Source organism: Phyllostomus hastatus, unplaced genomic scaffold (assembly GCF_019186645.2).
Source record: "Phyllostomus hastatus isolate PE091 unplaced genomic scaffold, TTU_PhHast_1.1 phas_contig_137, whole genome shotgun sequence".
Lineage (NCBI taxonomy): Eukaryota > Metazoa > Chordata > Mammalia > Chiroptera > Phyllostomidae > Phyllostomus > Phyllostomus hastatus.
This window is the reverse complement of record NW_025333583.1, coordinates 758,009-771,914: the sequence shown is the minus strand read 5'-3', so window position 1 is coordinate 771,914 and position 13,906 is coordinate 758,009. Positions and strand designations below refer to the sequence as shown.

Sequence of the window (13,906 nt, the reverse complement as noted above, 5' to 3'; positions counted from 1 at the left end):
GGACAGGTGTGGTGGGAAGGACTGGGCCAGGCGCTGAGGACGCACAGCGGTGGTACGGACGGGACCTGAACTGGGAGATTCCAGGAGTGAGCGGTTGCGGGGCTGACTCTGTCTAGGACACGGTCCTGGGTGAGAATGGCGGAAATGGGGCAGATGTGAAGGCAGGTGCAGCTGGAGGGATGGAGACATCGTGAACCCGAAGACGGAGATAAGTTTTCCACGAGGGGTGACACAAAATACTGTGACCCAGGGGTGAGAAGAAAGCTGAGCCAGACATGAAAGATTTGAAGGAATATGGGTAAGTGAAAGGGAGCAGGTAGTGACAGAAAAAGCTTCCAAGAAGTACAATTTTGTACACAGATGTAAAAGAGCAGTATTTTTGAGCTATGTTGGGGAATCCAGGAGAGTCTCTCTCTCTCTCTCTCTCTCTCTCTCTCTCTCTCTCTCTCTCACACACACACACTTGCTCATTTACAAAGTTACTATCAGGCCCCAGACCTGTGATCCTCTGCATGTTTTCCCCCAGCTCACTAAATTATAAATGATGAATAAAATTGTATGTATTAGGGGAGGGGTGGTGCTGGCACCATTTCTAGCCATTTTGAAGCGACTCACACTGATTCTCGTGGGCCTGGCTGCAGCCCCTGCCCCTCCCTCCATAGTAAAATGGCTAGCCAGGTGAGCGGTAACGTGCTAAAAGAAAAGGAAGAAGTAACGGATGCTTTCTGCGTAACTCACATGGAACACGCCCCGCCTCTGACAGAGGCAGGCCTCCCACAGAAGGGGCCACAAAGACGTGATGAAATATTTCAGACGGGACTGGTGGCTTAGGTTGATCTGGATGAAAGAGCAACTGATGCTCTCAGAGAATTTAATGACGAAGGAGATCTGTCTGCACTACAACAGCTCCAGGAAAGTGACTTATCATGTGTCCAGAACAAAAGTGCGTTTTCATGCTGAGTTAGTAAGACCTATAAGCGAAGGGAGAAATGAGGAGTAAGGTGTAAGAGTCTACGGGGAACCCGACAAAGCCAAGATCAAGGCCTTTGCTTGAGAGGACTGGTTCTACTCTGGATGAAAGCACGGCACAGATGAAGTGTGGTGGCCCCCCCACCAGGCAGCGTGCACCCTGGCGTGCAACCTAGAACTGGGACCGATGTCTCCGCAGGTAAAATACCGAGCGATTTGAACAAGGACGAGTTGGTGCCCGTTTTTGAAAGGCTGGTCACGTTTGAGATCTCCATCTTATGATGGATCCACTGTCTGGTCAGATCAGGGTTACGCATTTATCACCTTCCGTGGAAGCACAGAAAGCTGTTCAACTGAGTTACAGCTATGAAACTCGCCCTGGCAAACACCCCAGAACGTGTGCACTTCCGTGGCAAACAAAAGGCTTTTTGTTGGGTCAACAATTTGGAAGAATAAGACCACAGAAAACATGCTGGAGGAACTCATAAAGTCACAGGTTTAACAGAGGGTTTGGTGGGCATTATTCTCTGTCGTCAACTGGACGACAAAATGAAGAATCGGGGGTTCTGTTTCCGTCCTTGACCACAAGGCTCGCAGTCGGCAGCACAAGCCAGACGCCGGCTGCGGAGTGGACAGGAAAAGTCCGGGGAACGTAGCCACAGTGGAACGGGCTGGCCCTGCGGAAGAACCGGACCCAGAAGTCATGGCCGAGATGCACGTTTTATTTGTGAGAATCTTGGCTACTACAGTCACTGAAGAAATACTGGAAAAGTCATTTTCTGAATTTGGAAAACCTAAAAGGAGGAAGAAGTTGAAAGATTGTACATTTGTTCACTTAGAAGACAGAGGAGCAGCTGTTAAGGCCATGGATGGAATGCAAGACAGAGAAAGGAAGGGAAGAAATTGAAAGCCTCAGCCAAGCCATCAGGCAAGGAAAGGAGAGAGCACCAGGCTGCTGGGCGGGCCTCCAGAAGCACTGAACGTGAAGATGATTAGAGGTCAGGGTCTTGGTGGGGGAGGGGGGACCACCATGGCAACTCTCCAGATTACTGAGGCTACGAAGGTCACTATGATGAATACTATGACCATGATTGTCACAACTGTCGTGGAGGCCACGAGGGTCCCTATCACAGATCTGATGATGGCGATGCAGTAAGAGGAAGAGGAGGAGGAAGGGGAGGGCGAGGGGCTCCACCTCTACCACCACCACCACCACCACCACCACCACCACCACCACCACCACCGAGGGGGGCAGGGAGCACCACCCTCGAGAGGCAGAGCTAGCTATTCACAGAGGGGGCACCTTTGGGACCACCAAGAGGCCTTTGGGGTGGCAGAGGGGATCCTGCACAGTAGCAGAGAGGTCATGGTTCCCAAGGAGCTCCAAGTACTTATAGAGGCCAAGGAGGAGGCAAGAGAAAGGCAGGTGGGTACAGCCATGCTGATTCCAAGTGCCATCCCCCCGAAAACCAACAGCACTGGGGCACCGGGGGTCCCCGCCCAGCGCTCAGCAGCCATTTCAGCAAGGTGGTGAGTATTCTGGTAGCCATGGTCACAATCATGAAAACCCGAAGTTTTATCAGGACACTTACGGGCAACAATGGACATAGTCGAGTGACAGCTTGAAAACAGGACTGGCAAGACAGGACTGGCCCTAGACCCACCACCTTCTTCAAAACAAATTGGCTCGGCTGTTTCATTTTTAAGTAGCAATTTGCAGCCATTTGTACTGGGCTGAAGAAATCACTGTCGTGTATGCACTCAAGTTCTTTTTATTGTATTTCCTCTTTTCATAAGTGCTGTTGGACATTTTGGGTTTTGCAGAGTTCCCTTATACTGGGGATTGCAATGCTTTTATTGTTTCAGGCGTCATTTTAGCTTCAAAACAAGCTGAGCACACCATTAAATCATGATTTTACAGAACTTTGGCTTTGGACAATTTTAGTTTTTGGATCTGAGGTTGGTTACATGGGAGTACGGGGTATGCTGGAAATAAGAATACAAGCTAGTGCTTTGTCATAGTAGTTTCAAGAAATTAAAGCAAACAAATTTAAGTTTTCTGAAATTCCCTCAGGGGAATCTCAGGGGAAAAGGGGAAGGGTTTGCAGGAACAAGTATAAAGGACACATGGACAAAAACTAGGGGCGGGTGGAAATGGGAGGGAGGAGGGGAGGGCTGGGTGGGTGAGTTGGGATGGGAGTAAAAGGTAGAAAATTGTACTGCAACAATTTAAATGAAATTTAAAAAATTAAGTGTTCTTGGACTGAAAATAACCCATGATTGTACGTTTTGCATTCCTAGAAATAGGCTATGTTTTTAAATTGTTATAACTTCACACCTTTTTGAAATCTGCCCTACAAAATGTGTTTAGCTTCAACTTCAAAGCCATGACAATTGGTTCTTTGATGTGATCGTATTTCCAATTTTTTGTTCATGTAAGATTTCAATGAAGCTCAACAATCTAAAAAATATTGTACATATTCAAAGCATACAATGTGATGATTTGACATACATACACACTGTGGAATAATCACCACAATCAAGTTCATTACCACATCCATCACTTCATCCATCACCTCCTCCTCTGATGCTGAGAACACTTCAGATCTTCTGTCTTAACAACTTTCAAGTCTATAATACAGTATTGTTAACTGCAGTCACCATGCTACACTTCAGATTTCCAGATTTCATTCATCTTGTAACTGAAAGTTTGTACCTTTTGACCACCCTCCCCCTGCCCCCCAGCCCCAGGTAACCACCATTCCTCTCTGTTCCTATGAGTGCTACTTTTTTAGAGTCTACAGTATTTGCTTTTCTCCGTCTGGCTTATTAATGCCCTCCAGGTTCATCCATGCTGTTGCAAACAGCAGAATTTCTTTCTTTCTTTTTTATGGCTGAATAATATTCTATTGGGTATATATCATATTTTCTTTATCCATTTATTCATTGACACTAGTTGCTTCCATATCTTAGCTATAGTCAATAATGCAGCAATGCACATGGGATCGCAGAGATCTCTTTAAGACACTAATTTTGTTTCCTTCGAACATACTTCAGAGCTGTTTTCAGCAAACAGCCCCACTAGACAGGGAAGTGGGAAACTACACCGTTGGCCTCCCGATCCATTAGCAATATTACACCCTTCACCGTGGGAAACATGAAATAGATAACATGTTAGCTGGATGGTCCTCAAGGGAAAGAAACCAAATCAAAACATGGATACAAGGTCTGTCCAGAAAGTATTCAGCCATTTATGAAAAATAGAGGCATTTATTGAACAAGATACAAGATACACTATACACAGGACAATGATGCCTCAGTCCCCTTCAAAGTAGGCAACTTGGGACCTTACGAGGTTCTCCCAGCATCTCTTCCGCTGTTCAAAACACTCTGCAAAATCCTTTGTTGAAATTGCCATCAGCTGCCCTGTCGTATTTTCCTGAATCTCACTGACAGTCTGAAATCTCTTCTCCTTCAAAGGGGATTTTAGTTTTGGGAAAAGCCAGAAGTCACAGGGCACCAAGTCTGGACTGTAGGGTACATTTCATTGCAAATGAGTCCAATGTTCTCAGGTGTTCTGCTGGTGGCAGGCCTTCCAGTACATGGGCCACTTTCAACAGATTCTCAGTCATCTTTGAAGCATTTGTGCCACACTTTTATTTGCGCTGCCCTCATTGCATCATCCCCAAAACCCTTCTGAAGCATCCAAATAGTTTCTGCAGAGGAATGTTCAAACTTAATACAAAATTTGATACAAATGTGTTGCTTTACTTGCTCAGTCATTTTGAATAGGACAGCCACACAGTACACATGCTCACTCAATGGTGTCTACCGCCCCCACTGACTCGTACAGTGAAGTCGTCATTGTTCACGCATGTGCATTCCAGTCCACTCTCCTTGGCTGCCAGGTTACATCGATGTCATGCAAACAGTTCTCGTTATATTAACAATGGCTGGACGTTTTACAGACAGACCTGATATGTTCTCCTGGGACATTCAAGTTTTTCTTTTAATGAAAATTGAAAAATGATATAAAATTCTGCATTTCTGTGAAGAAAGCAAGATGGTCTCCTCTTAGCTACTTAGCTTCCTCTAGGGGAATATTGATTTTTACGACACGCCCAGTGAAATGAGACACCAGAGGTGAACATTCCACACACCAAGATAAGATGTCAGAGCATCAGGATGGGAAAGATAAAGAAACTGATCAGAAAAGTGAGAAAAAAAGTAACACAGATGAGAAAGAAGCAACAAAAAAAATGAGGAAACATGGTTATAAAAAATTTCACTTCCATCACTTGTTAGGTTTTATTGTATCAATGGTAAACAGTTTATACAGTATATTAAATTACTAAGCTGTCTTTAAATGAACTGTTCTTAGTATTGGAAAGAAGTTTGTTTGACTCAAAAGGTGAAAAGTACCTTAGACATTTTACTGTAGCTTTTATAGAAATCCTTAAAGTCTGTTCTTTCAAACCCAAATATTATTTACATATTTAGCTCAAGAACAATTCACCTAAGAGAGTGTCCTTCTTTCTCTAAGTGAAAGCTACTTTCACAGAGTTTGTGCAAAGTTTTATGAAATGCATCCATCCCTGGGCACAGTAAGAGACTCCACGTGAAAATACTATGAACAAAAGGCACAGGAAAACGGTTTAGACAGATTGTTGGGCACCTATGTCAAGATTTGACAAGGTCATGACTTCAGAAAACACAGCACATGACAACCTTTGTGGCAGAAAAACACCAACCCCAGCTGTCCAGCTGGCCTTTTTCCTCTACCAGAGAAAAACAGGGGAGCCCTTCCCGCAAGCCAATGGGGTCACAGGGGGGCAGGAAGCCCTTGCGTGACCACCACCCTCCCTCCATCTAATGAGCCCACCGTGCACAAGCAGCTGGAGCCATGTGGCTCCCTGGGGACAGAGCTTCCCATCTTCCTCAATCGATGTTTGCAAGGAAATCCGAAGTGCCTCCTACGTCACCCCAGGCCCTCTCCAGGGTATAACCATGCCCTCTAAGTGCAGGAACTGGATTGGAGGAATAATGGTCTCAGTGGGATCAAGTATAGCGAGGGCATTATTTACATATTACCTGAGGCCATGGAGGGCCGTGGAAGCACATGGAATATGGAAGCTTCAAAAAATCATAAGGAAGCACTGACTGGCATAGCTCAGTGGATTGAGCGCGGGCTGTGAACCAAAGTGTCGCAGGTTCAATTCCCAGTCAGGGTACATGCCTGGGTTGCAGGCCATGGCCCCCAGCAACTGCACATTGATGTTTCTCTCTCTCTCTCTCTCTCTCTCTCTCTCCCTCCCTTCCCCCTCTAAAAATAAATAAATAAAATTTTAAAAATATATAAATTTAAAAATTTTTAAAAACCATAAGGAATTCGAAGTAGCCTCAGGAGGTCATCGATACTTAAGTACACAATTTATCATCCAAACCAGGATGCTTTTAGAGTAAAAGGTACCAAGAGACAATCGGGAAGCGTGGCCCCCCTGCATAAACGCACGGGGTGGGGGGAGAGTTAACCCAACCAGCCCCTTGGAAGACTCGTGAGCTCCTTACATTGACTCAGCAAAGTACATTCTAGGTCCGAGGACGGAACAGGCAAGAATGCGCCCCCGTGCCCAGTTCCGCAGACCTCCAGTTTGCACGTGCGACCAGGGACAAGACACAGGTGGGAAAGACGTGGTCGGGGATAGAGGGTAGTCTTTCCCGACCAGAAACAGACTATGGGGGGAGATCCAGTCCTTTAAGCCACTTCGCAGGCAGGCCGCGGGGTGGACCCATGCTGGCACCGTAGACTCCAACCCTTTTCTCCGTTGCTGCCCGGGCCTGTACCTGTGGGCGGCTGCTTCTCTCTCCGCTCCCTTGGCCTGGCATGCCTTCGGGGAAAGCTGCTGGTTACCGACGACCAGCGCCTAGGAGCCCACCGGTCCCATCCTGAGGTGCATTCTACTCACCTTCCAATTTTAAGGCATCATCCCAAGAAACTGGGAAGACTAAACGAATCCCAACTAGTGCAGACTAATCTATTGCTTGAATTTCCAAGAAAAACCTTTAGTAATAAAACAAGCCCCAAAAAATCTGATTGGGAAAGTTTTGTAAACACAGGTGGCTGACAATGGGAAATACATGCTATCCCAGTTTAATTCAGAATCCCCCCCTCCTCCGCAAAAAAATGAGAGGTCAACTGAACCGAAATTTGTGTCTGTATTTTGCTGATGCCTACCGAGAACTTTATGCTCACCCATGCGGCTGTGTAGCTGATGTAACTGACGGCGGAGAAGGCTTGAGCCAGCCGCCTCTGACTCACTAAGAGGATGGACTGAACGTCTGACAGTTGCTTGTTGCGTCACGTCACACTCGAGCTTTGCGAAGGAATAAAAACACACAACACGGAAGCAACCAAACGGTGCAAGGATTCGGGGGCATCCTTTGGACGTCTGTGCACGGAACGCACACTCTGTGCTGGGCGCGGTCCACGGTGGACCCGACAAGCTCCCGGCCCTCCCGCAGCCCACAGGCTGGGGCCAGAGACAACGGGTACATAAACGACCCAGATGGAATACCAAGAAGTGCTCATGAGAAGGAAAATAAAGCGGGGTAAGGAGAGGTCAGGGGGGCTCCAGGATGGCCTCTTGAAGGGGGTGGTGTGTGCAGGGAGAGCGGAATGTGAGGAGGGAGCAATTGGGCAGTGACAGGTGGCCGCAGCGAACTGGCCAGGGGGACAGCAAGGACGGTATTTCACGTCCATGAAAACTAATCACTAGGAAACATGTTTTTCAGAACTCAACTTCCCCGCTTGTATCCGTTATACTCACATTAAAACACACATTTTAAGAACATTGATATCCTTGCAGGTGGGAATATAAATTGGGGAAGGCTTGTAGAAAGCAATCGGGAAATATTTATCAAAAGTGTTACAATTATAGCGACTGTTTGATTCAGTAATTGTGTTCCTAAGACCATATGGTAAGAATGTATTCAGAAGTGTGCCCAAAGATTTTCATACAAAAATATCCATAGATACATACATCGAAGATAGCTATAGGTTATAACAGCAGGAGTTAGAAACAACCCCCAAGTCCAACAACAGAAAAAATGATAACTGCATCACAATATATCTATCTAATGCAATATACAGAAAACAATTAAAAAGCAAGTTTTTGTGCAACATTTAATGACACGCAGAAATGCTCATGAGAATTTTAAGGGAAAACGTAAAGTATAAAATCGCATATGTAAATGATCCCAACTTGAAAACTATGATATACTCACATGTACGGAAACAATGTTCCAGGGAAATGCCGTAAACTGTGACTATCTGTGGGAAACTACCAGTGACTTACTGTCTTTATATTTCTTTAAAATTTCTTAATGTTCCGCAAAGAGTGTGATTTACAAGAAAAAGTTAAAGAAATAAAAGTATACAATTTTACATGATTGGTCTGTTTACATAAAAAGGAGGGGCCTGCAGTTAGAAATGTATCGTGTCCGTGGGAAGATTTAGGGGGTAATTTTAGTGGACTGGGGAGGCAATGCGTTCTTCACCTCCATTCTCGAGTTCGTATTGCTGTCCTCCCATTCATCTGTGCTTCTGTTCCTGACAACCTAGATATAGGACTGAGTCAGGGTCACGTGTGGGTCCTGAGGGTCCAGTGCAGTATGGGGTACACAGCAGATGCTCAATAAATGCCAACTGACTTGTGTGACATTAACATCGGAGGTGAGTCGTCCTACCGTTTAGAATCTTCCATTCACTGCAAGTGGAGATAATTTTTCTATTAGTCAAAGCATATTCTATTCTTAGAGCAACACTTAAGTTGCTCCACATTCTGATTCAGCATTTAGAGCTTTATCTTTGCAAAGCCTTTGAGTGCTTGAAATAACGGTAAGCTTGTGTGTGTGTGTGTGTGTGTGTGTGTGTGCACGCGTGCACACGCTACTTGTAAGTGCTGTAACTGAGCCATCCAAAGTCATTGCAGTTGTCCCATTTCTCCGTATCTTTTTTCATGACTGCATCTCAGAGATGTGAAATGACTTCGATGTTTCAGAAGACCTCATTTCCTAAAGATTTCTCTTTTTTCAGATTCTAGTCTTGCACTGGGAATTTAAGCCTAAAAGTCATTATGATAATGGAAGCAAGTTGTAACCGATGCTGAGAAGCAGCGTCTCTACATCCGTGCTCTGGTTGTCTGTGACCAGGCGCCTTGTTTCTCTCTGACTCAAACACAGCAGCTAAGAGACGTTTCTTTGAACAGGGCACTTTGCCCCACAATAACTCATCTCCTGGAAGTACACTCACTGCTCCAAACCCTTTGTTTATGAACCTGCAAGACCTTTCTTTGTTGGAAACGTGCTTGCACTCACAGTGGGCTTCCTCCCACCCAGACAAATGGCGTCTCTGCTGACCTACGTGCAGGCCAAGATCCATGACCGAGCCACACGCTGTCTGAAATCATTAGACTGCACAGGTCGCTGACCCCTGTAATCCTTTTCAGTGACACAGACCAGGGGAGAGGAGGAGCTGAGACAAGGCCAGACCACAATGGCAGGTTAATGGGTCTAACACGCTTAACTATACATTTATATGCATATCAAGTAGTATGTATTAAAATATGGCATCTTCCATAGGAGGGAGAGTATTAGGTACAAAACAGCATTACTTCGAAATGAATTATATTCGGTGATAACATGGATAAGTGTTTAACAGTCAACTCTCTGGAAAAAAAAAAAAAACTTCCTGCTCTATAGCATTTCCAATTTCCGTGGTGTAAATGCACCCACCACGTCCGATACTCAGCTATCAAGACGATGTCACTGAAGGCCAAGTTGGGAGGAGACGCGCAGGGTCCACACTCATAAGCTGGCACGAGCCGGCTCTGCCACACCCCTGATTTTCGCTAGGAGCATCATGGAATTATACCAGGACTGCAGACACTGAGATAGTCACAGGAAGGTTATATTTATCTCCCACAATGTAATGACAGAAAATTTCTAACACCATTGTTAGACTGTGCATGCAGCGAAGGAGAGTTGTCCTTAACTCTTCCCTTTCTGCTCTTTCTTCTCACGTCTGCTCACATCAAATTCAAAAGCTTGACTCCCAGGGAGCCCTGCACCCCACAGAGCAAGTTCAGCCGCTGTCCGCCCTCCTGCTCATCCTGTTAAAGCCGCTCACAAGAGGCCCAACAGAGAGAGCACCATCTCCTCTCTACTTGAATGAAGACAAGCACCATTGGGGAAAGGGGATGGGTGTTCCCCATGAACACGCACATCGCCTATGGGCAATCCCACCTGGCGCTAATCTGGGATGGCAGCCTGCACGCCACAGACACCGCCAGGGCATGAGGTCTTGGGGGGAGCACTGGATTTCAATACCACACCCTCTCCCCCCAAAAGAGGGGCAGCTTGGTGATACAGCCCAGCCCGCAACTCCTGCTACCCACCCTCCAGGAACCCCCTCCCCATGGGCCCCTACACGTCACCTGTTTGCACACTTCCCTTCTGTGGGATGTGCATTACCTGGTACCCCTCCCCTGCCAGAAGAGGCTCTCCTTCCCTGTCTGGAGTCACCCAATCACTATCCACCTTGACCTCTAAGTTGGTGCTTGCTTCCCATGGCAGTATCTGACCTCTGGGTCCCTTCTTCCCCAAGGGCCAATTTACTGCTGGTTCTGAAGGGCCCAGGATCACCCGTGGCTGCGGGCAGCTGGGAAATGCTTTCTGTAGACCCTCTGGAGCCTGGGACAGGCACAGAGTGCAGGGGACATGTGTTGGTTTCGCCCGCCTCTCCTCCATATGCCCTTCCTCTGAGAACAGCACCAAGATTTCCCTGGGGAAGGCTTAGCAGACTGTCAGTCTGGCCCCAAATACTGGCCTGTGACCCAGTCAGGCTGCCAGCCTCTCTCTAATTTGAGTTGTGAGTCAGGTGACTGGAGGGCAGGGGCTCAACTGTCCTGAGGGTGGCTCCAAGAAAAAACCGTTCCTGCTTCCCAGACCCGCCCTGGCTCCCCCTTCTTGTCAAGGTCCATCGCTCAGCTGGGCTCCAGTGTCGTGAGCTGCTCTGAAGCTTCAGCCAATGCCTTTAATGGTCAAACTACCCAAAGTCATTCCTGTTGCTTGCAGCTGAAGGACTCCTGTGATAGACTACTTGGGGACAGATCTATCTGATCTGACAGGAATAAAAATCACCTTAATCATCTGTGTTTTCCTGCAGCTCTCTGAGTGGCTCAGGGGACCCCGAGTGTCTTCTCCCAAGCTCTGGCTGTGAAGAAGAATCACTCTCTTTTATGCCCTTTGCAGGGCCTCAAGACATGATCTGGGTCTCGGAGAGAGCAGAACTGCAGGAGGGACCACACCCTTCCGGAGCTGGGGCCAGAGAAGGACCAGAGCAGTCCTCCGTCTGACCTCAAGCTGACAGCACCCCCCAGGCTGCTCCCCAGGGTCTGTCTCAGGTCATTCGGCAAGAGGCAAATGAGAATAAAGGCAGCACATTGTAATAGGATGCATCAGCTGGAGGATTCTTTTATGCCCGAACACTGAATTAGTACAATATTAGGCAAGGGGACCTCAAGGACCTTCTGTAGGTGACATCTCAGAGTGAGTCCCCAAGGTTCACACGGGATCCTGAGGAAGCAATGAGCCATCAAAGGAAGGGGAGACAAAGAGCCACGTGCAAGTTAGCACAATCCGTCAGAACAACCCAAGCGTCCAAGTGCCAACAACCGCCATGCTTTTAAAGATTCAGCATAAAACAGTGATGGGGGCAATTAAATCAGACCCCCTGGTGGCAAATCGGTGGGAAACATAATGGAGGTGTCTCAATTAGAAGAGAACATGACAGGCATTTGACACCCTAGCTATTACTGGTCATTATTGGAGCCTTTCAAAAACAGGAAAACTGTGCTCAAAAGAGATTCACTTAATGGTAGAATCAAAGAGTGGGAAGACACATCAAAAGCAAAATGGAGTCCCACTCCCCGCCGTCGAGAGCGGTTTGAAATTAAATCCGTGAGAAAGGCGGCAGGAAACCTGGGTAGAGCGTGAGGTTTTGAATCAGAAAAAGCTGGGTTCGGGAGCAAGCCGGCCGTGACCAGCTGGGTTGGAGCAGCAGGTTCCCAGCCTCTCTGAGCCCTCTCTCTCTGTGGTTTCTCATCTGCAAACGGGTAAAATCACCACCTTGCAGATTCGTTCTGCGGAATAAATGCGATAACAGGCCAAATCAACTAACATGAGGTTCTCCGTAGAAAACAGCGAGTACACGCCAGATGTGTGTGTCAGGACACTGCAGAGGGAAGGGAACCATGGCGCATCGATGCACAGTCAACAAATCTCTTCGCCACTAGGTCGAAGAGGGATGTGGAAGAAAAGAGCAATCACTGGTCTAAAAAGCCACCAGTTAAGCATGGAGGAGGTGCCACAAACAGGGGACCTGCCGGCTGTCCCTCCAGCATCTCCAGTGACAGAAGGAAGTGTCAGGCAGGAAGCAGCACGTGAAGGACAGTCACTATCATGCGGGCATTAACAAAAAATTATTTTTCACCCTCACATCTTGTGTGTTTTAGGTTTGAAAATACAGTAATCAACGTTGAGCTTTCAGTATGTCTAAAAATAGCTCCTCACCTGCTGCTGCTTTTTCCGTTGGCCACAAAGAAGGCTGTTGTTTATTTCAGCGTGTGGAAAAGATCTGTGAAAACCGTTCATTTGTGCAGAAGGGAGCGCAGGGGGTGGGGCGGCATGGGGAGGATGTTAACGAGTGGGGTGGCAGTGATTAGTGCAATCGCTAACACAAGATCTTTCTTCTCCCCGGACTATCGCAGAACTCTGACCTACCGACCTGGGCACCCGCATGCTAATTTGGACCCGCCCCTCAGTGGGCACAGCAGTGAACATTTCTTTTTTTTTTTTAAGATTTTATTTATTTATTTTTAGAGAGGGAAGAGAGGGAGAAAGAGAGAGAGAGAAACATCAATGTGCGGTTGCTGGGGGCCATGGCCTGCAACCCAGGCATGCACCCTGACTGGGAATCGAACCTGCGACACTTTGGTTCGCAGCCCGCACTCAATCCACTGAGCTACGCCAGCCAGGGCTAGCAGTGAACATTTCCACTACACCGAGTTTCCCATTAGTTTCCACAGTCTTCTCCCCTGCACTTTGAAGACCCAGGGTTTCTTTTCACACGTAACTAGCACCTTAGAAGCCCTTAGATCCCGGGTCAGAGGTTTCTGGAGAAAGTCATTTGCCGTTTTTGGCGTGGGGAGCCTGGGGAGGCGATGCCCCTGCTGCTGACAGCTGCCAGCCAGTCCTGCAGGAGCCGGACAGCCCAGGAGGAGGCTCCTTCCAGGGGGAACAGTGGGAAAGGCGTGAGCACCCTCAGCTCCCAGGGTCAGAGGCAAATTCAGGCTTTTGTTTTAGGGGAGTTGAGAACCGTTGGTCCCAAGTCAGCCAGGAGCTCACTGCTTGTCCTGAGCCATTGCTATGAAAATAAAAAGTCAGCGAATTCTTGACAGTTACTTTTCCCTGTGGCTGGCTCCAGTCTTTGGCACTGTGGGTTCTTTTCATAAATACGATACAAACCAGGCTACTATGGTAGCTTTTGGACAGTTGTGACTATCACCAACAGCTCCCTACCCAACCCCAATTTTTTCGCTCCTTCCCCACTGTACCTGCGCAGTTCAAATTGATGAGAAAAATATTAACCAAGGCTCATTTTACATTTAATTAGCTACCAAATCCCTGATCACCGAGCAGGAGACAATGGAGTGAGACCAGCTCTTGCTGAGTTTCCACAAATCCATCTCCTAAGGCTGGGACTCCTTTCCCTTTGAGGGTAACATCACACTGAGACTTAACATCCATGGCCACACCCCTACACCCTCTGCATATTTAAAGGGGAAATACACAGCATGGGGAAAAATATGGCAGTTAA

The 13,906-nt window shown here is 47.3% G+C and overlaps 1 protein-coding gene and 1 pseudogene across 1 annotated transcript in view; one reads left to right on the top strand and one right to left on the bottom strand.

Moving 5' to 3' along the window:
* The window catches only part of DNER (delta/notch like EGF repeat containing), a 260,889-nt gene that overhangs the window by 196,472 nt on the left and 50,511 nt on the right, over window positions 1-13,906 (bottom strand). The window lies entirely within an intron of this gene.
* LOC123829274 lies at window positions 276-2,579 on the top strand (annotated as a pseudogene).